Below are 20,448 nucleotides of genomic sequence, written 5' to 3'. Positions count from 1 at the left end.
GCCGAGCCTACTCAAGAGGAGATTTGCCATGTTTTAAACTTACAGCTCAGCTCAGTCTATTTGCTTCCTTGGTTCTTCCAAGTTGGACTTGGCCGTGTGAAATGATCGTTCACCACTTGCCCTTTTCATTCCTACAGACTTTGTGAAACTGGTCGAATATTCCTAAGGTGCCCTGAAGTTTTCAGGTAAATGTGATACATGAAGAGACATTGACACTTTTAGCAGCACCCAAGGAGCACTGAGCCTTGGAGGATCTGTTGACTTTAATGGAACATCCATGGTCATGTCCTTTGCATTGCTTTGACAGTTCAATTACACCAACAGGCTGAGGGCTTTGCGAGGATCAAAAATGTTCTGCATTTTTGTTGGCATAAAATTAGAATTTACGTGAAAGTGTTTCCAAGGAAGAGGAAAGAAAAGAGACACTGACAGGTCTTCATAGCTGATTGTAGGTTTGCTCACCACTGGAGAGCTAGTGAGACAAATGTGAGACCTTGGTTACACGTCACCTAAATGCTTTCCGACTTAAGAGCATTTGAGCTGGAATCACTTGCAATTAGCATGGGCTTGGCAGAAACTGGCACTGCCGCTGTTTGCATAGAAACTGCACAGTCCAGTTGTGCCATGAGGAGAACTGCCGTTAGCAAGTAGCACAGGTGTAGTCTTGAGGTGGTGTCTGTGCAGTGACTGCTCTTACGGCAGCTGATGTCCTTGATGGCACAGTAGCAACTCTAAAAGTGCGAGCATAGCTGTCTGTCTCCTGTACCTGGTCTCTCTCACCCAAACGTTATGGTCTTTAACCTATTTATCATCATAACCACATATTGTTTAGGCAGCTGTTGGTGTCTGGGAGCTTTTAGTTGCATTGCTTGTGAGAACCTAGGCCTGTGCATGGTCCAGGGAGATGTGACCGTTGCTCTGCTCTTCATAGTCTTCTTGGATGAGGCAGTTTCCACTACAGTTGACTGTGGTCAGGCTGATGCATAATGCAACCTGTTGTAGACTCAAACGACCCGTCTGGGATCAATTGCCCAATTGACACAATAAATTATATCTAAGAGTTTGTTAAATTAAGTAAATAGTGAGGGCCAGAGGGCACCTGCTGGTCCCCATAGCCTGTGTTGCTGCTCGGAGGTTGGGCAAGGTGTCTCCTGCCTCCTTGATGGAGCCTGGGAGCTTGTGAGTGGGTGGTGTGGGAACTGGGGACAATTGAGGATTCGTACAGGGATGCAGAGTTGCTCCCTGGGGCAGAAAAATAAATGTATGATTCTTGGCCCTAGAATGAAGAAAGCAAGACGCTGTGGACTTGTTGCAACCTGTGCAGTCTGTGAATGTTTTCTTCTTGTCAGATGCTGCTGTCACATAAGTAATTTTATTGCCAAAGGGCAGGGAATGAACTAATGAAGTGGGAGAGAGGGCTACTTATTGCAGGGCTATGTGTTGTGAAAATCAGTGTCCCAAATGTACAATTATTCACTTTCTGCTCTTGCAGTGTTTATTTATCTGTATGATTTGGGTGGGGAGAAAGGGTGGTGGTGCAGGAGGTACATCTGTCTTGTCCAGGAGAAAGCGCGTGTTCAAAGGAGAAGGCATTATGCATACAATGCCTGAAATTAGCCCTTAAAATAGCACACTCCACATCTTAGTAATGTACTGAATATACCTTGATAAGAAACAGTCTGATTGAAGTATTGAGCTTATTGTAGTGGATCTGCTGTGACTCATCAGGAAATTGGAAGTCTTGAGACAAAACTCACCCCCCTTCACCCTTTTTGGAAGAGATGGGAATTAGTCTTAGACGGGAAGTAATTAATTGTTCTGTGATTGTCGTAAATAGGTACCAAACAACAAGCTTGTACTGAAGTATTTATATCCTAAGCCCTGTCTTGTGAGCCCCGCTATCAAGAGTCTCCATCAGACAGAGACAGTGAAAAAACAAGTTCTCTGGAATGAGCAGCACATGTGTTTAAGTGAGACAGGATGGAGGTGAGCTGGTAGGCTGCATGCTGTAATAAGCCATTTACTAGGATAATGGCTGCAGGCTACAAATGCCATTTCTACTTAGTCTGTCTATTCAATGCAAACATTAAAAAAAGAAAAAAGAAAAAACCTTCTACCTCAGTAAAGTCTATAAGACTCTTAATGCCCAGTGTACTTCATAAATATTAACTCAGACAATGTCTCAACACCCCACAGCGGCAGATGACATGTACACGCAGCTTTCTTCATCTGCCTGAGAAAAAGGCTGTAGGAAGGACTTTAATTGTTTGAGGCTTCTGGTTTTAGACTGGGGCAAAATCCTGGGTAACAGCCTGGCTTGCCACTGAATAGGACAGAGCTGTCCTTCAGTCCTTGGCGGGAACGTGGGAATTCTGACTTTCAGGGACTAATCCCATAAACTTAGGGTTTCCTTTGGAGAGATTTGCTGTCTGCTGTTGTGGGCAGCACTGCACTGCATGTTGGAGTCACAGAGGCCGCGTCGGCACAGCTGGCAGAGGTGGATTGTGAAGAGATGAATATGTGCAGGAATATCTCTCTAATTTAGTGAGTAGCTATAGCCATTATGTATCTGTCTGATTGTGGGATATTGCTGGAAATCCGTATGTTGGGAAAAGAAAGAAGAGAATCAAGATGATCAAATACCTGTTTAAAAAAAACAACGCCCAAGGAAAAGGAGCTTGATGACTTTGTGTTTGTCTGCAGTGAAGTCATGGCAACAGAGCACTCATTTAGCAAAATTAACTGTTTCTCTATCTTACAAAAAAAATCAAATGAAAATGATGCAAGGGAACATCCTTTTATCTCAACCAAATGAGTCCATTTGTGCCAAAGCAAAGGAGTCGTCCTGGGGAGTTTGCTCCAGAGAGCACGTACTTTATTAGAACAGAATGTAATAGTTGTCCCAAAGCCATAACTGTAAGAGCCTGGTGCCCTAGGCGAGCACTTTCAGTAACAGGAAAACCAAAGTTAGGTGCCTGCACCCGTACGATGTTGAAATACACACTTTGGAGCATGATTTTAAGCTCTCGCTTGTTTGGGATTTCAGCTCAGTTAAGCTCTGGATACAGCTTTCAGAAGGGCTATAATCTCTTTGAAGTTCCTTATGGGTAAGGCTTAGTTTCAGAATTATTTAGGCACCTAGGGACAAGATGCTGATGCTGCTTTACTTTGGGTGTACCCAAATACTTGTAAAAAACCAGTTGCCTTTAAGTCCCTTTGACTGTAATTGAGACATAGGCTTCTTTGTGCCCAGGTCTCCTTTTTAGCTTCTAACCTTAGTAGTATTTGAAATAATTCTCACACAAACCCCGGAAATAACACTTCTGTGCTACTTCTGTTTTGGTGTTTGCTCCCCATCTCTTTGTGCAGACCTCTCTGTGAAGCAGTATGCGAGGGTGAACCACACGGTGATTGTATTGATAGGCACGAAAGCTCATTTTACATCACCAAGGTTCTCATATTTGGAATTCAGAAATTGCTCATCTTGGTGATGAGCGGGGGCAAGCTCCAGGGAAAATATCACTAACTCAAACGTGTTGCCTGAGGTGCCTGGAAAGTGGTGTTTCTCTTAAGTAGTGTTTTCCAACCAGACTGAATTTTACTTTGTGGCTCTCCTGGAGATGGTTTTAGGCAATGGCTTATGGTTTCCATGAAAGCATCTGACAGCAGAGATACAGAGCTTTTATCTGTACGAAGGAGTGAAACAGTTTGGGGGAGATTTTTAAGGATGATTCGACTTTGATGTGGTTTCTGTCAAAAATGTTGGGGAAGCTTCAGACTAGTTGGAAACCTGACCGTTCATTGACATCAGTGCTCACCAGGTGAACATGAGTTGTTTTCCCTTGCTTCTCATACCTGGATGAAACTTGTGCCTTTCTCCTGCAACTTAAACTTTGGTTTAATGAAAGAAAAGTGAGAACTGAGTGTAGGTGGATGAGTTTTGGTCAGCAAAGGAAAGCCACAATAATTTTATAGACAGGTACATTTCTCAGCTGTTGTTGTGGAGGTCCTCCATGTAAAAAGCCAAAGTTTGAGGGTTTTTTTGGAAGAGGGACCTCATGTAAATAGTGGGGCTCTTCACACTGCTGAATCGTGCTTGTCAAATGGGGTGCAGCAGCTGCCTGGGGGTGCGTGATGTTTCCCAGCTCAACCTCAGGCTGGTGTATTTGCAGCAGTGGCTGGCTGTTTCTTTCCACTTGTTTCTCTTCTCCAAGGCTGGATGTAGCCCTCGCTTTAGCTGTTAACAATATGAGAGCGGAAGGGCCAGGCTGTAGCAGCCTCCTGCCGGAGTGATGCCCGTGGGCTCGGATAAGGCTGCCTGGAGGGAGGAGAACAAGTGCGCGAGGGCGGGAGTGCAAATCCAAAGTGGTTGCACCTGAGATTATGCCTAGGGGCTTTTAAGGAGTAACAACTCCCATCTTGGGCTTTTTTGGGGGAGGGATGAGATCCCCAAACAGGAACACTACAAGTTAGGGAGCCCCAGCCCTGTGGGTTGCCCTGGCATGCATGGGGCGAATAAGCGCGGCGGAAAAGCCTGAGCATCTGCTGCCAAACGACTGGGAAGATGCAGCCCACGAAGTCTGTTGTGTCTGAGATCTCTGTAAAGTCTCTCGCATCCTTCCTCAAGTTTTCCAGTGGAGGCTGTCGCAGTAATGAGAATGTCTCCCATCTGCTCCTCACATGGCTTGGCACATTTAGCTAGAATATATATATTTTTATTATGGGGTTAGCCAGTGGTAACCATGACAATTAGACTTATCACGCAGCATTTTTTTCGCTCCTCGAGTCAGTTTGAAATGCTGACAATTAAATAGATACAGTACACTTTAGAGATCCATCAGTCTCTTTGTTGTCTTGACAACCAGAGTATATTTAGAAATGTAACAAGTACATGGAGTTCAATTGCACTTTTGCTAAAACATAGTTTTGTAGCTTGAGAATTTAATCTGTTGTTTGTAGATTCAGGTGCTTATTTGAGCTGTGCCTGACTTTCTCTTTGGTCTCTCTGGGAAGCTCCTACGCAGCAACGGGGAGACTTGGCTGGTGGAAGGAGGGTCCTTGTCAGGCAGGGAGCCTGTTGGAGAAGCTGTGCCTGGCAGGGGCTTGGCCGAGGGGCTGGCAGCCCCTGGCTACTTGGGTACTGGCTGTCCTGTACCCCTGGGTACTTGTGGTTTGGCTGTTGATTTGCAGTGCAAGGGGAACATGTGTGATCATTGTCCCAGATCTGCTGTTCCTGCAGTTCCAGCTCAGCAAAGGGTCCTGGGAAGCAGTAAGCAGCGTGTCCGGGCATCCTCTTCCCCCTCTCTCCCTCCCAGAAGAGCTGCTCTCATGGTTCAGTAGCACTTTGGTATGGGAGGACTGTGCCATGGTGTGCAATGATGGCAGACCATGGTGGCTTGCCTCCTGCACCTGAGCTACCCGAGCTTTGGTTGCAACTGGGTGCTGCTGTCTGCCGCTGAAGGAATAATGGAAACTGTTTCTCCATATCCCTTCTTCTCTTTTGTCTTTGATTTGCTGGGGGCTTGTTTGTTTGAGTTTAAAAAACTACTATTACTAAGAAAATTTTTTTTTGGTCCCTTCCCATTTGACTGGCAAAATTGAGCTCATTCTCTCCTCATTGAGCTGGAGTAGCAGCACGTGGGCTAGATGTCTGGAGCTATGGATTTTTAAAGCTGCATGCAGGGCTAGAAGAGCAGACGGGAATGTGATGGAGTGCACCTTGCGGGGCTGTAAATGTCCCTGTCTCCCACCACCCCTGTGCACACACTGATGGTGGGTGCGTGTTGTGTGGCTGTGCTACTCTCTGCTCTTTCCCTTTTGAGCCAGCGGAGAGCTGTGGTCGGCGCAGGCACGTGCAACTGGGGAGCATGGTTTGGGTGTTAGAGCCGTACCAGTAAGCGTAGTGACGTGCCAGCCCAGAAGAGCAGCTGGGACATGTGGCTCCCATCTGCTGCCATCCTGCAGCCTGATGTCTGCGAGACGTGGGCTGGCACCACAGTGCCCTCATTACTCACTTAGCACAGGACCCGGCAGTGCCACCACCTTGCTTAACGCGCTGGCTTGCAAAGCTGTTTGTGAAGTGAGAGACACCCGAACACAAGCATCTCAGAGTATTTTCCTGCCTTGAGTGATAAATGAGTGAAATTAAAAGCAGCCAAGGAAATAGCGCAAATGTTCACCACCACTCTGTCTGGCTGAAATGGGTTGCAATGCTGGTCAGGGCTGCCCTTTCCGAAGGCTCGCAGATCGAGGAGCTGCTGAAAAGGGCTTCTTTCCAGCGAGGTGTTGGAGGCCCTTCCTAATCAGCAGCTGAACCCCAGGGCAGGGCCTGGGATGCTCACGGATTTTCTGCAAAACATCAGGCACGGCTCTTCTACCTCTCCCTGGGTGAGGCTTGGCTTATAACTGATGCTTGGCAGTACAATTTGGGCAGGACAACTGAAAAAACCAAACAAACCAAGACTCTCCCTCATCAACAAAGCTGTGGCAATGCAACAATCTGAACAGGAGCTTGGTTACAGTGGATGAGGTGGCCTTTTGCCCAAGGGAACCAGTTCATTTGGTGAGGTGGTTTAAAGAAGACAACCGTGGGTCCATGGTATGGATGTAGTGATGGTCAGTAGCATCCACCCTTTGGCAGAGACCTCTAAAACAGGTTGTAGCGTTGCTCTGCTTCCGGGGAGCATGGTCAGCACGAGCTTGTTGCTGGGATGCTTTAGTACAGGGGAGTAAGGAACGCTCGAGGGAGAGGAGCCCAACCTGAGATCAGCCGTTATGGCCAGTGAGGACCAACGAAGTGCACGTGCATTTCTTAGGGTTCGTGTCGTCTTGTCTGTCCACTATACCTGAAATATAATTTAGTAAGGTTCAAAAGGAGGAGAGGATTGTTTTTTTCTAGCATGATTTTGCTTCCCTCATCCCTGTGTTTCTTTTTAATTCAGTATCTGTCAAATAACATGGGTGATTTTTTTTAGTGTGTGCACAGCTCAGTTTCATTTTTCTGTTTTCTTTGCTCCGTCCATTTTACCTATTTCCCAATGAAAAGCCAAAAACATAGTTAGATCTCCACTCCAGCTTTGTTTGTAAACTCTTAACGTGCCTTTTTCAAGTGTTTAATAGCTGTCGGGGTTTATTCTTAAAATACAACCACCAAAACCCAAAGATGCTAATGAGTCTTCAAGAGTGCTTTAAAGAAGTTGTCCAAATCAATCTGACAAAGATAATGGTCTTCTATTAGAAGATATTTAGCTGGAGGTTGGATGAGCTGTAATGTTTATGGGTCTCTAGATTCGTAACCAGACAAAATCAGAATAACTCCTTCAATTTCAGTAGAGCTGTATCTGTTTATTACAACTGACGCTTAGGCAGTGCTTTAGATGCAAATTGCAACCTCTCTGAAGTTAAGTGGGGTTTTGATTTAATTCCTGGAAGTAGTAATGTCAGCAAAGAAGCGAAGAGCTGGGACCCGCATATCCCGAAGTCTGTAACTTTGGGTTGGTCTCTTTCCCTCGCTGTCAAGATCAGATTCCCTTGATTTGGGCTAGTAATTAAAATGCAGCTTCTCTTAAGCATCTCCCAAAGGCAGGCAGAGAGAGTGGAAGTGCAGCCTATGCAGATTTTTGATATCTATCTATATACATATATACACACACACACAAATACTTTGCAGAAAATGCCAGTAGTTATGTTGTTCTCTCTGACTGCTCATGGTTGGGCTGTTGACCCAGAGCTTGTGCTTTCCAGCTCTAAACATGCAAAGGCGCTACTGCTGAATTATCAGGCTGTGATGGGGAGGATCAGGCAGGGCTGGGATCGCCTTTCCCCCAACGTGTTTGTGTCCATGTGGTGCTCGGGAGACATGGACCGCCGCTCATCACCCTCACTATGTGTGGCATAAGTGATTCACCATGCATTCATTTCTGGTCACATAAAGGGCATTAGTTTAAAGCAGGCTTGAGGCATAGGTTAGCGTTAGCTATTTGAAGTCTTCAGTCTGAAAGCAACATCAAACAGGGAGCAGAAAATGTATCATGCACAGAAAAATCTCTGGGATTTGTTTCCCCCTTTAAAAAATAACAATAATAATCCAAACTGTTCGCATATGCTGTCTCCTCTGTGGTCAGGACACCTGTCTGCCTCTTTGCTGTTACTTGATATGGGCTTACAGTGCTTGCAAAAATGTTAACATGAATTTTTCGTCATGGCAAATATGAAAGGAATATTCAACGTCTGTGTGGGCAGGTCCTCAGCAAATTTCTCTGTGCTTCTTGCACTTCGGTGTGGATCTGAAGCAACCGCTGCAGTTCTCCGCCCCTGTGTTCCCCTTCCTCTGGTTCTCCTGAGCAAAGACAGCTGATGGTGGGGCTGATGGGTTTCAGCCAGGTTTCCTTAGAAAAATGATGTATGTGACTGGCTAGATGTGCCTCTCCTGCCTCTCTTTAATGATTTTTAACTCCTTGGCTAATCTCAGCCATGTTTGTTAAGAGATAATTAGGCTCTAGGAAAATAGGGGCGAGGATGCAGTTAGGAGGAGCGGGGGGTAGCCTGGGGCAGCTGGGAGCATGGTGGGCTGGGAGAGCTGGGGCAGGCAGAGGTGGACTGGACTTTCACTAATCATCGCTAGTATTTTTTAAACTTGCTTATTTCTCCTCCAGGACTGAGATGAAAGGAAATAGAAAACACCAGAATAGGCTCAGATATCAATAAGCTGGAAGTATGAAAGGCTGCTGGTTGAAAGCAGCTTGTGGTAACTTAGAAAACTTGTGTTTTCTTTTTAGCTGGGTGTCTTTGGAGGCACCCAGAAGGAAACCTGGGTGGAGGTGGAGGTAGGGTTTGGGCTCTCCCACCCTGCCACTTGTTTTTTCCACAATTGGTGTGTTTAATGCATCCCATCTCAGCTTCTGTTCTTCTTGGTGCTTGCACGGCAAAGCCAATGCTGCAGGAGTGACTCACCGGCGGCCTCAGCAGCAGAGGAGGCTCGAGAAGAAGAGGCCCTTTAAGCATGAGACGCAGAAGGATGTCTGGTCAGGCTTTGAAAGAGACCTTGTTACCTGCAGCCCTTACGTCAGTGCCTTTCACCAGCTCTACAGTGATTTAAAACAAGTAGCTTCTCTCCCAAATAAACCTCAGTTACTCCAACTCTTGCTCAGATGTAATCTGTCCTGCCAACATGTGAAAAACCCTTATATGGGTCAAAACAGGGACAGATTGACACAGGATTTGTATCAGAGGGGGAAAAAGCTATGTACAGGAGGGCAGCTGGTGTTACAGGCCCTCTTGGGGCTGTTTTCTTGGCGAGGTGTCACAGCTAGCTTGATTTACTTTCTGCTTTTACGATGAGCAAAATGTTGATTCTGACCTTTCTGTTTGCACCCACAGAGGTCCCTTGGAAGAGCCTGTCTTTACGTCTGTCTGGGTGCCTGACGGGGCTGCCTTGCTTCCAGGTGAGGAGTGGATCAGGTCCTGGGGCTCCTGCCAACTGCTGAGTTTGGAGAGAGTGGGAAGACCCTGGGACCGTATTTGGTCATTCAGCAAATGATGGGCATTTCTCCAAAGCCCGGGGTGGTGGAGGCCAGGCTAACTCAATAGGCTCGAGGTGGTTTTACTATTTCTGGGTCCAAGTCTGGAAGCAGCAAATGTGCAGGGCCTCCTGGGAGTGGGAGTGTTACATGGGAGTGTTTGCATGGCCCCGTGCAGAGCTGCGCTGGTCCTGTGGGCTGTATTACTTCAACTTCTTTTTGAATGAGACTTCCCTGCTTGTGGACCTGACCTTGCTCCCCGTCCATAGTGTAGCCCTCTGCAGCCTGGATACGCTCCCAGCTGATGATGGAGAGCTGACTGTATTGCTAGCTTTAATCTAACCATGCTTCAGTGGACAAAAGCAGAAAAGTATATAAGCCTATTAAGAATAAGCTAAATAGAAATATATGTGAGGAGCAAGTTCACAGAATGACAGAATGATTTGGGTTGGAAGGGACCTTTAAAAGTCATCTAGTCCAACCCCCCCACCATGGGCAGGGACATCTTCCAGTAGATCAAGTTGCTCAAAGCCCCGTCTAACCTGACCTTGAACACTTCCAATGATGGGGCATCCACAGCTTCTCTGGGCAACCTGTTCCAGTGTCTCACTACCCTCATTGTAAAAAATGTCTTCCTTATATCCAATGTTAATTCATTCTTCAGAATTATTGGTTCCATTAAATTCACTGGAGATACTTAGCTATGACTTAAAGATCAGCCTGGTAAACCACCCCAAACTCTTGTAGGAGTTCCTTGCCAGATTATGTGTAGGACATGAATTGGGCTTTGTGCCCATCCCATGATATGATGATTAATTGCAGTGAGGGTGAGCCTTCAGGTAAGATTGCAGAAAAGGAGCAGTGTCAGGTCAGTAGGTCTGTCCTCAAGCCTCTCTCAGTTGTGCCATCCCAGGAGGCAAAAGAGGTGCTAGAGGTGCTACAAAGTCATGGCAACTGGGGGAAAAAAGCAGCGAGCAGCCCTGTTGAGATGTGGATAACAAATGAACAGGGACAGATGTAAGCTGGTCTAGAACTGCTCAATGGCCCTGAAGTTCTCCAGAAGGAGATGTGCCTTAGGAGGGTGTGGTGGCTCTGGGCAGTCTTTGCTGCAGTGGCGTTTCCCTGAGCCCGGTGGCAGCACCAGAAGGCCACACATGGTGCATGCACTGGGGGCTGTGTTGTGAGCCAGCGTTGGTCCAGAGCAACCCATTGCCATGTGGGAGGGTGTGCGCTGGGTTTTGTTCTTCCACTACCCTGATGGTTTTGACTAGTGGAGTTACTTCATTTGCCTTGATGTTACCTGACTTGAGAACCGTAAGATGTCTGTATGGCATGTCGAAATCGGGAGTGCTTCTTCTTTACCCTGTTGTGTCACTGAATATAACTGCGCTTTCGTTCTGCCCTTTCGATATGCAATGTACATCCCTCTTTTCTTCCTTTACCCTCTTCTTGGGTTTATTTTTTGTGGGGTTGTTTTTTTTTTTGTCTTGTAAATTATGGCTAGCTGGAGATTTCAGCATCCTGTTTACTGCAAACAGTTGGGGGCATTAATAAATGTTGAAAGACAAAGACAGACAAGGGATTAATAAGTAGAGGACAGGAGATTAATAGCAAGAGAGTAGACTTTGGTTCAAGGCCTGGTCTTCCTAGTTGCTGGGTTATGGAAGATTAATGGCAGCTCTTCTGTTAGTCTCACTCTTTCTGTGGCAGCTTTCCTGGCTAAGTCCAATACACTGTCCCAGTGGGCTGCTGTAAATATAAAATCTAGGAAGAAGCCCATCCTTACAGACTGTTAATTAAATGAGACAGCATTAGTTTTGCTTTCTATTCAAAGCTTAAGGAACACCATCAATATATTTCTGAATGGTGAAGTCAGATGTTCAGGTGCTTACAACTCCTCTTAGGACAAAAACATATCATAAAATGTATCTTGTCGAGCAAGTTGTCTCCAACAAATTGTTTTTTACTCTGTGCCCTGTGCAAGAGATTGATTTCTCTTCTTTTGACTGTTTTTTCAGCTTTGTTTCTGTAGAAAATTGGGCTCTTGACCTATTGCATCTGGCCTCTCATTAGGCTTTGTGTGAGATTAGATCATTGTAAGGAAACGCTAACTTTGCAAAGAGCATTCCTGGTTAAACTTGCTGGAGAAGTGTACAGTGTGGGACTTCATCACAGGAAGTCTTTATTCTGGTAGAAGGTTGCATGCTGTTCTGGGTGTCCTATATAGAAAGTCAGCCTCAAACTCCTACCTTAAGGCTGAAACTGCCAAGTCAAGCACTGCAATAGTCCTTTGGCATCTGCCCTCGTGTATTTTCATAGTCTTCACAAAGATGATCCTAAGCTCTCCATACATAGGGTTATAGCAATATACAGGTATATGCATGGCCATTTTGGGAAGGAAGCAGCTGTGTTCCTGTAACAGTGAGCGTGATGAAGACTCACTGGAGGGCTAACATCAGAACTTCATGCAGCAATAGCTGAATTTATTTTCCAGGGAAGAAAGGCTGTGCACTGCTTCAGTGTCCCTGTAACAAAGCTCTTCCCCTCTTGTCTGCTCTTGCATGCAGTGCCCTTGGCTTTTCAGAAGTTAATTGATTTGTCCGTATTATGATTCTCTCTCTAATTTTATTTGTGTAAAGAAGAACACGCGCTAATCTTTCTCCAGAGAAATGTTTCACACTGCTCCTCTTTGAACGTTGGCCCCGGGTCTGCTGCATTTCTTAATGAGTCTCTAACTGAACGGCTACGGTTCCCACATGCTCCAGCCTTGACACACGCATACTTGTACACCCACGTGCCTGCTCCCAGTTGAACCGAGCAGCCTGCCCGCTCCCCTCGCACCCTTGCTGCTTTGGGATTTGCATTAGCAATGCAGCACCTCCCTGGGAAGCCCTACGCGTGAGAGGGGGCTTTATACCTGCAGGTATAGATAGATTTGGCATCAAGTGAGCTGTCCTGTGAATTAGAAAGGCTATAACCTCTTTATCACACTGTCCCCTCCCCGCCCGGGCTTGTTTAATATGCTTCTCCGGGAGCCCAGATTCCTGTGGGCTGCATTACCCGTGGTGAGGACCCGAACATGGAGCCGAACACCCAACACTGAATTACTGTCTGGTATGCCACCGGCTGCCAGATCTTTGATAGCTTGTTTTTAATGAAGATTCCTCCTGTAATTCCTAGAATATCTTGCAGTGCAAAAAAATGAGCTGTGTGTGTATTTTGCTGTGGGCTGAATTTTTTTCCTGCTCTTCACAGCTCCCTCCGTGAACAGAGAGGAAAGGGAGGGGGAAGCAGCTGACTGCTTTTTTTGTTGTTGTTTTTCTACTTGACTTCTGTGAAATGTGCGGCGATCAATCGCTCACAACTAACAAAATGTTTTTGTTTCTCTTTGCAAAAGCATATGGGAACTGCAGGAAAAGCATATGGGCGTTTTTAGGAAAACATATTGGTGAATGGACAAATTATAGTGGTGCCAATATGTTTTGGATGTCTGGCTAGACCACTACTACTACCACACTTGCTGGCATGCAAACCCATCCGCAAGGTTTCCAGCATGTGAGCGGTGTGTAGCTGCTCCTAGGGAAATGCAGGCTGTGCTGGATCAGACCCCTGTTAAAACAGCATTGTGATCTGTCTTCGGTGTGCGTGATTGCCTCACCATGTCCCGGACCAGGCTCCAGGCTCGTGTTTATGGCAGCATATCCATTCTCTCAGTAGACTGAGCCCAGAGCTCCACTTGCAGCTGGCTGCAAGTAATGGTAATGGTAACCATTTTTCTTTCTAAAGCCCTTGACTGCAGTCCTAATAACACCTGAGCTTCTTGCAAACAGGCTAGGCAGCCTCTGGTGCTCTAGCTGCTTCCCTCTGCTGCTCTAGCAGGTCTTTCTGTGTTAGCTGGAGCTATTATTTTTAATTTCTCTATCTTGCAGGCTGCTTTTAAGAAAATGCAAAACATTTACATTATTGCTTCTGGGCTTAGTCCTGTTTGCCTTGATACTGGTGATCCAGGGAAGGGACCCACCAACTGGGAGGGACTTGGCAGGGAGTGGTAAGGGGATTAAGTGGTCTTGGTTGGTGGGTCAGTTCTGGTGGCTCACAGCATCCCTACAGTTTGAGCTGCCCTGCTGTGGATCCCTGTGCAAAGAGAAGTCCTTGATAGCTCCGTCTGGGCAGCCCTTCCCGCTTGCCCTGGCAGTGAGGGAGTGCTGCCTGGCCTGCCGCTGCCTGCGATGGGCACGGCCGTGCTGGGTTGCAGGGGTGGTAGCAGCTCTCTGCCCATGTACGGGTTTCAGCAGGTCCTAGGGGACCGGCTGAGGCCTTGCGCAGGTGTGCATGGGGAGGAACACCTCCTGTCCATAAGGGCTCATGGTCTAAATAGGCAAAGCAAAGCTGCTGAGAAGGATGTAATGGTCTCTGAGTGTAGAGGAGATGGGCAATAACTGAACTCAGGGGGCAGTTTCATGATCAGGTTCAACCAGTCTGAGTTTGTACTGTTGCTAGAAGAGGTGGTCCTGCTGTCCGTGTGTCCCTGACCCTCATTTCTGTCCATACAGTCACTTTTATCCTTTAGAGGCATGAGTGGTGAGACAGAGGAGGGGGCAAAACATGTGGCTAGAGACTGAGGGGATGAGCAAGATGCACGCTTGGACAGTCATTTGGATGTCACGTTGCTTATCTTGGTTATGAACCTGCACTCTCAGATATTCTGAGTGGTAATTCAGCACCTTTTAGTGTTCTTCCTCTTATGCCAACTTCGGGATGATTTGCTACTGAGTAATTTTACATTATTTAATGTAGCCACTTTCCTTATAGCTCTTTTGTTCCGTGAGACAATTCCCTATTTTATTATGCAAACAGTACATTAAGATCCTTGTGGGCCAAAGTTCCCAGCAGTGCTCTAGATGACGGCAAAGAAGTAGGTTATTTCAGAAATAATGATTCTCTCCTCTAGCAGCTTTCTTGGAGTTCTGCTTTAACTGCTTTTGATATTGTACGTGCTTTAAAAAAAAATAAAAATCCAGTACTTCCTAAATGTTATAGAGCTCAAAAAATACACTGTATGCCTTGTCACAATATTTAATACAGAGTGCTATTTACAGTAATGAATCAAAATGTCAGTTTTTAAAATATGAACTGTCAGAATGTTCCTACTTTGCAGAAAACTTTGATATGACAGTTTGTTAATCATATGACTATTACATCAAATGTGTCTCAGAGTACTTTTGCTCAACAAAGTCTTTTTTTATTCCTTCCCCCTCCCTTTTCACTGTTAATTCTGGTAGAGTTGTTTGACTGAATGCACTTTGATTAGAGGTCGGAAGAATCCAGAGCTGAATGCTTTTGCATATTGACAGATGGGATGTATCAATGCCTGTGTTCATGCTGATCGTTGTCACCTAGTCTTAGGTACAGCCTGGTTTGGATCATCTTTACCTTGTGTCCCCAGTGTTTGCTCCAAGCCTGCTGTGTGCTGGCGCTCAGGCAGCAGCGCTGGTGGAAATGAGCCCTGACCGAGCAGCGCTGATGCCTCTAGGTATAACTGCATTTGGGGCAGCTGGGGTAAAACTCTCCTGAGTAATAAAAAGCTGGCTTGTACAGTAACATTTCTAATCCCTATAGCTTTAGCATGAAGGGACAAGTAAAATAAAGATCTCAAGGCTGCCTGTGCATCCTCGTGTGAGCTGAAGGGGTTGTTGTGCAGGGCAGGGTTGGTGTTGCTCCTGGAGGAGGAGGCGGCAGGGGACTGGGGATGCCAAGGTCCTCTCCCCAGTGGCTTTGTTTGCTTTGGACCTAGGTCAAGGAGTGTGTTTGTGCCCTGAACTTCTCTCTGTGAATTTAGACCAGGGTACTTCCCTTTTTTTGTTCTTTTGTTGGCTTATCTGCAAAATGGGAGTAATTAATTGATGTTAGTTAACTCACAAGTCTCCTTAAAGCCGATTACTCAAACAACTGTGCTTCTTGATGAAGACGAGGGGGAGCTTATGTAGATAACTGTGCTTTAGAAAACAGCCTCTGGAAGGAGAGGGTTTGGCGTGCTAACATGAAGACTGGAGGCCAGAGAGGAGTCTGAGGTGTAGCAGAGCCACGTACCTCTGCCCATAACGTCTTTGCGCCACATTGCCTGGGGCTTCAGATGGATTCCCATTGCATATTAAAACTTGCAGGGTTACCATTGTGTAGGTCTTACAAGTGCAATATTTCTGATTTGGAGTTGGCCTAGCTATGGGAATAGGAGGAGTCTAAAAAGGCAAAAGCTGTGTATCAGCAGTCCAGAAAAGAGGGAGTGAGGGCAATGAAAGACAGTAAATCTTAGCATCATAGAATTGTAGAAAGGTTTGGGTTGGAAGGGACCATCTAGTCCAACCCCCCGCCATGGTCAGGGACATCTTCCAGTAGATCAAGTTGCTCAAAGCCCCTTCTGCCCTGACCTTAAACACTTCCAATGATGGGGCATCCACAACTTCTCTGGGCAACCTGTTCCAGTGCCTCATCATAAAAAATTTCTTCCTTAGGTCAAATCAGATGGTCTTCTTGATTGTGGGTGTTTCTTGGTGCCTGATTAACTTGGCATTTCAGCTGGGCATGTCTATTAAATAACAACATCAACCCTTTCACTAATGTTATTGAAGAGATGAGAACAACTTGTTTTCAGGCGTGTAATCACATATTTAAGTGCACTTTTGAGTAGCACATTAGCCAGCTCTCGTATGTGGAAGGCACAGGTAAGGGCACTGAACATGTCTGATGTTTGATACGCTGAGGCCCACTGGGTCTCACCGGTGGAAAGAGATCTGGGAAGGTGGAGGCATTGCTGTACCATCTCTCACAGTAATATCCTGCTGATAGAGGAGGTGAGGAAAAAATAGAGGGGAAAGGAAGGGGGGAAGGAGGTGGCTGGTGGATGAGGCGATGACGGCACGAGAGGCTCTGCTGGTGGTGTTGCCTGGCATGGACCACCAGGAAGCCTGAGAGAAGCCATCTGGTGAAGCTAGTCCCAAAAAGCTCTTACACGAACACAGCCGGTGGCAGAGGGGCTGCCAGCAGCAAGGGCCACTGGCAAGGCGAACATGAAGGTGTCACTTTTCAAACCATGTCTTTGTTACCTCCATCGAGTGAGTGCTGCTGCTTGCTGCATTCCCTCATCTTGTGGAGGAAAATTGATTATTATTCAATTTTCATTTTAGACAAACCACATTGTTAGTGCGATGATTTTTCTTTTATTATCGTTACTGCAATGGATGGAAAAGGAGCTCTAACAGATGTATGATTAGCAGGGCATGAAATTAAAAATGTTTGTGTACAAGGAAAAGGTTGTTTACTACCAAATTCCTCATTTGAAAATTAAGCGATACTAAGATTGGCCGTGCGATTCTGCAGCAGGCACGCAGCCCCCTTCCCTCCCTCTCTCCCAGCAGCGTTGGCTGAAAAGTAACAATATTTTAAACGTTACCTTTATTTAAAAAAGTAGTAACACAACTGAAAGGTCAGTACCTGCCTTTGGAAGCAGATTATATAAAGAGCTTGTTCTCCCACTCTGGCACCAACAATGGCATCGCGTCAATTCAAGAAAATATTTTGACTGATGCTTAAGCCCCATTGATTAGGGCAAATTGAACATTTTGCATCCAGACTCTTTTGGGTGGAAAATAAGGTTCTGATTGAATAATTCTGAGTGTGGGCGTGTACCTGGGTGAAAAGTATTTGTTGTCAAAATGCTGAAAAATTCATATTTGGAGTCACTGCTGCAGTGGAGGGGTGCGGATTGGTGTGCAGTATCCAGTCCTTTACCCCTCGTTGTGGGTCAGTCTTGTGGCCAAACCACATCTCCTCATCCAGGCAGCCTGGGAATCCCCAGTGCACTGGGATGGTGGTGCCTCCTGGGGTGCAGAGTCTACATGGGCACTTCAGAAACTGGAAACCAGCCTTCCACACCTGCAAATGCTGTCAGCGCTGGGATGGTAGTTTTGCACAGGAATGCTTTCAGGCTCTGGTAGAAAGCCATCATCATTTAGATTTTTCTCTTAAGAGTGGTGTGGGGCTTTTGTCCCCCTAGAAAATATCTGTCCTTTTTAATTTTTTTTTCCATGGTAAAGAAATTTTCAGTTTGAGAAGAAGATCTGTTGTCTTATGAGGTCTACCTGTGATCCACAATTCTCAGGTACAGCTACTCTTTCCTGATTTCCTTTAAAAATCTAGTAATGAATTTTGAAAGAGCTAGGTTAAGAAATGTACCTCAGAAACACTTTGTTTACCTGTGTTACACTGTGGAGATGAGCCTGGCCCTACCTAGGACTCTGAGGGACTCTAAGGTTTCCCAGATAGTCTGAGTTTCTCACCTATCTTGTTCTGTTCTTTTTGTCCTCTAAAAACTTTGTGGCCAAGTTCAAGGCTGACGCAAGGTGAAGTCTGCAGGGCTACTCATGTGTAAAGTTTCACCTGGGTGAGTGTTTGCAGGACCCAGACCTGAGGCATCGTCGTGATGGATTCTGCCCGCTGAGCCTGGATGGCATTGAGCAGAAAATAGGAAGAGGGCTGAAAGATTGTTCCTGTGCTCTGGGAACAATTGAGACAGAAAATTGCTTCCAGGATTTCTTCACTTTTCTGCGGAGGGTAATCAGCCTGTGTAATTCTCTGCCACAGGAAATACTGCCCGAATCTGTTACCCAAAGACAGCAAGCAAAGTTTAGATAGCAGCCTGAATACCAAAGGTACTGCACAGCAAGGACTGTCCCTTACTTGGGGTTTTTTTTGGTGTAGTGGCTGCTATATATGTTATAGGATGTCAAAGTGATGCAACTAATATGACAGATAATTGAGTATTGGCTTAGATACTCCGTGTGTTCCTGGTACACAGTTGGACTGATTTCCAGACTTCGGTGCCCTAAACAAGGAGAAAAGTTTGTATGCTGAGATTGTAAATGGAGTTTTGCTTAGCGTGGTGCTCAGGTTATAAGCCTGAGATTATGGGGGAGGTTAGAGCAATTCCAGTGAGATGATGGGTGTCCAGTAACTTCAGTCCTGTTCTTGGCTCATTTTTTCATCTTTGCTCCATAAATGTAAGCAAATCACTATTTCTGCACCTTGTTCACCTATTTGTTCATCTGGAGGATGGGGCAGAAGTTGGGGTACTTGCAGGGGTTTGTGTTAAGTTTCAAATAAAGCCTTTCAGCCACATGTTTTATTGCAACTTTTAGGGGAAATGATTTAAATTTTTTACTTGAGTGAGAATAGTTGTGGCCAAATCACTGCGTGAGCATTATACCTGCTGGGCACCGATATTTGATTCCTAAATTTCCATTAGCAGGTCATACTGGGCCAAAGGATCTTGAGCCGCTAGAAGAGAAAAGAATAAAACAGAATGAAGTTGATGTTTGGTTATGGGCTCTGGATGTCATTGTTCCTGGCTGTTCATCTGGCTAATGTTTGCTTTTGTGTAGTATTTGTCTGTGTCTGTGCTTCTGTGCACATGGGGAAAAGGAGGACAAATATCACTGGGGTGGATTAGCATTAAAAAATAGTTAACTGATCAAAGCCATAAAGCTTGTCCAAGTGAATTCTTCAGAGAAATAGCTTTGAATTTCCCAAGCAGCCGCAGGCCATAAAAGCGAAGCGCTATCATTCAGAGATGCAAAAAATCCCCTTCTGTTGGAGTGTTGGACCTATTTGTTCCTTTTTAGGAGGACATTCAAAATGTTTTCTTAATTTTCTTCTGAACAGCTCACTGCTATCCATCACAAGCCTTCGCCAGCTGAGATAGCTCCGCTCCCCCTCAGTTTTAACCCTGCACTGAAATCTGTATATCTGTACTTTGCATTTTGGATGCCTTTCAGCTCTGTGCACTTTGCAGTGGGATAGCCCTTAGAGGACACTTTTTGTCTCTGAACTCAAAGTGTTGTAAAGAAGGGGCTAAATGTTGTGCCCAGTGTCTGGATGGAGGTTACAGGGAAGGGAGGATGCCGATGGAGAGGGATGCCTAGAAAGATTTCCTACATGGCCCGCAGGGATGGCAGGGGAGCCCTATTCCCCGATGCCATGTTCTGTCTTGTCATCATTGGTCCTGCCCCAGCAGGAACACCAGCCCCACCAGGTTTGCAGAGCAGGTGGGGCAAAGTGGGAGGGAATTTCATTTTATTTACATGGAGGAAAGAAAGCACATTGTTTGACTGTTCAGAGAAAGTTATTGAAGGCTCATACTGAAGGTTAGGCAACCATGCTCTGGAATTGGGCACATAAATTTGCTTTATGCTTACGAATGTCTCTCTTTCACAGTGTTTTGCTTTGTCGCTTCTTCCTAAGGTGTACAAGAGTGAAGTGCTGTTGTATGGTCCATACACAGAATATTTGGATAGCACCATCATTAATAGGAATGAAGATTACACTGAGGTGGCTTAGAACTTGCCACGAAAAAAAGAAAAAAGAAAGAAAAAACTCACAGAAGACATGAGGTGCTTTGTAGCTGGAAGTGCCTGTCGCCCTGCAAGGAACTCAGCTGTCCTTTTCAGTTCTAGTTTTCTCTTATTGAAAATATTTTACTGCCTAATACCTACTAGCTTTTTAATACTGCATAATTGTATGCCCACCCCCCCAAAAGCAAGCCACACATATTTTTCTGCTCTTGTAAATGTTCAGCTTTAGGGCCCCCAGGGAGGGGTGTTAATGGCCATGTCCTGGGTGCCTTTCAAGCAGAGAATTCCACTTTTGCTTCCCTTCTGAAACTTGGAGTCTCATTCTCCAAATAACCCGAGTTTTAATGTAACCACATTTAAAGTGTGTATGTGCATGTGTTTATATAATTTTTTTTTTTCTGGTGAGCTAATGAAAGTTCTAAGTAGATTCTCCTAGAAAATGAGATCATCTTTGTAACAGGTGGGCGATGCATGGAGGGCAAAGTTGTGACTGAGAGACGGGGCTGCAGCTTTTGGAATGGGAT

The 20,448-nt window shown here is 45.7% G+C and overlaps 1 protein-coding gene across 7 annotated transcripts in view; it reads left to right on the top strand.

Annotated features, from left to right (window-relative positions):
* The window catches only part of LPP (LIM domain containing preferred translocation partner in lipoma), a 356,009-nt gene that overhangs the window by 99,025 nt on the left and 236,536 nt on the right, over positions 1-20,448 (top strand). For 5 of the 7 annotated variants that reach the window (XM_072868734.1, XM_072868732.1, XM_072868730.1 and 2 more), the window contains one exon: positions 9,379-9,443. The exons of the other annotated variants lie outside the window; for them this stretch is intronic. The gene's annotated coding sequence lies outside the window, so the exon portion shown is untranslated. The remainder of the gene's footprint in view (positions 1-9,378; positions 9,444-20,448) is intronic. 7 annotated transcript variants of the gene reach the window in all.

Source organism: Ciconia boyciana, chromosome 7 (genome assembly GCF_034638445.1).
Source record: "Ciconia boyciana chromosome 7, ASM3463844v1, whole genome shotgun sequence".
Classification (NCBI taxonomy): Eukaryota; Metazoa; Chordata; class Aves; order Ciconiiformes; family Ciconiidae; genus Ciconia; species Ciconia boyciana.
This window is presented reverse-complemented; position numbering and strand designations above follow the sequence as displayed.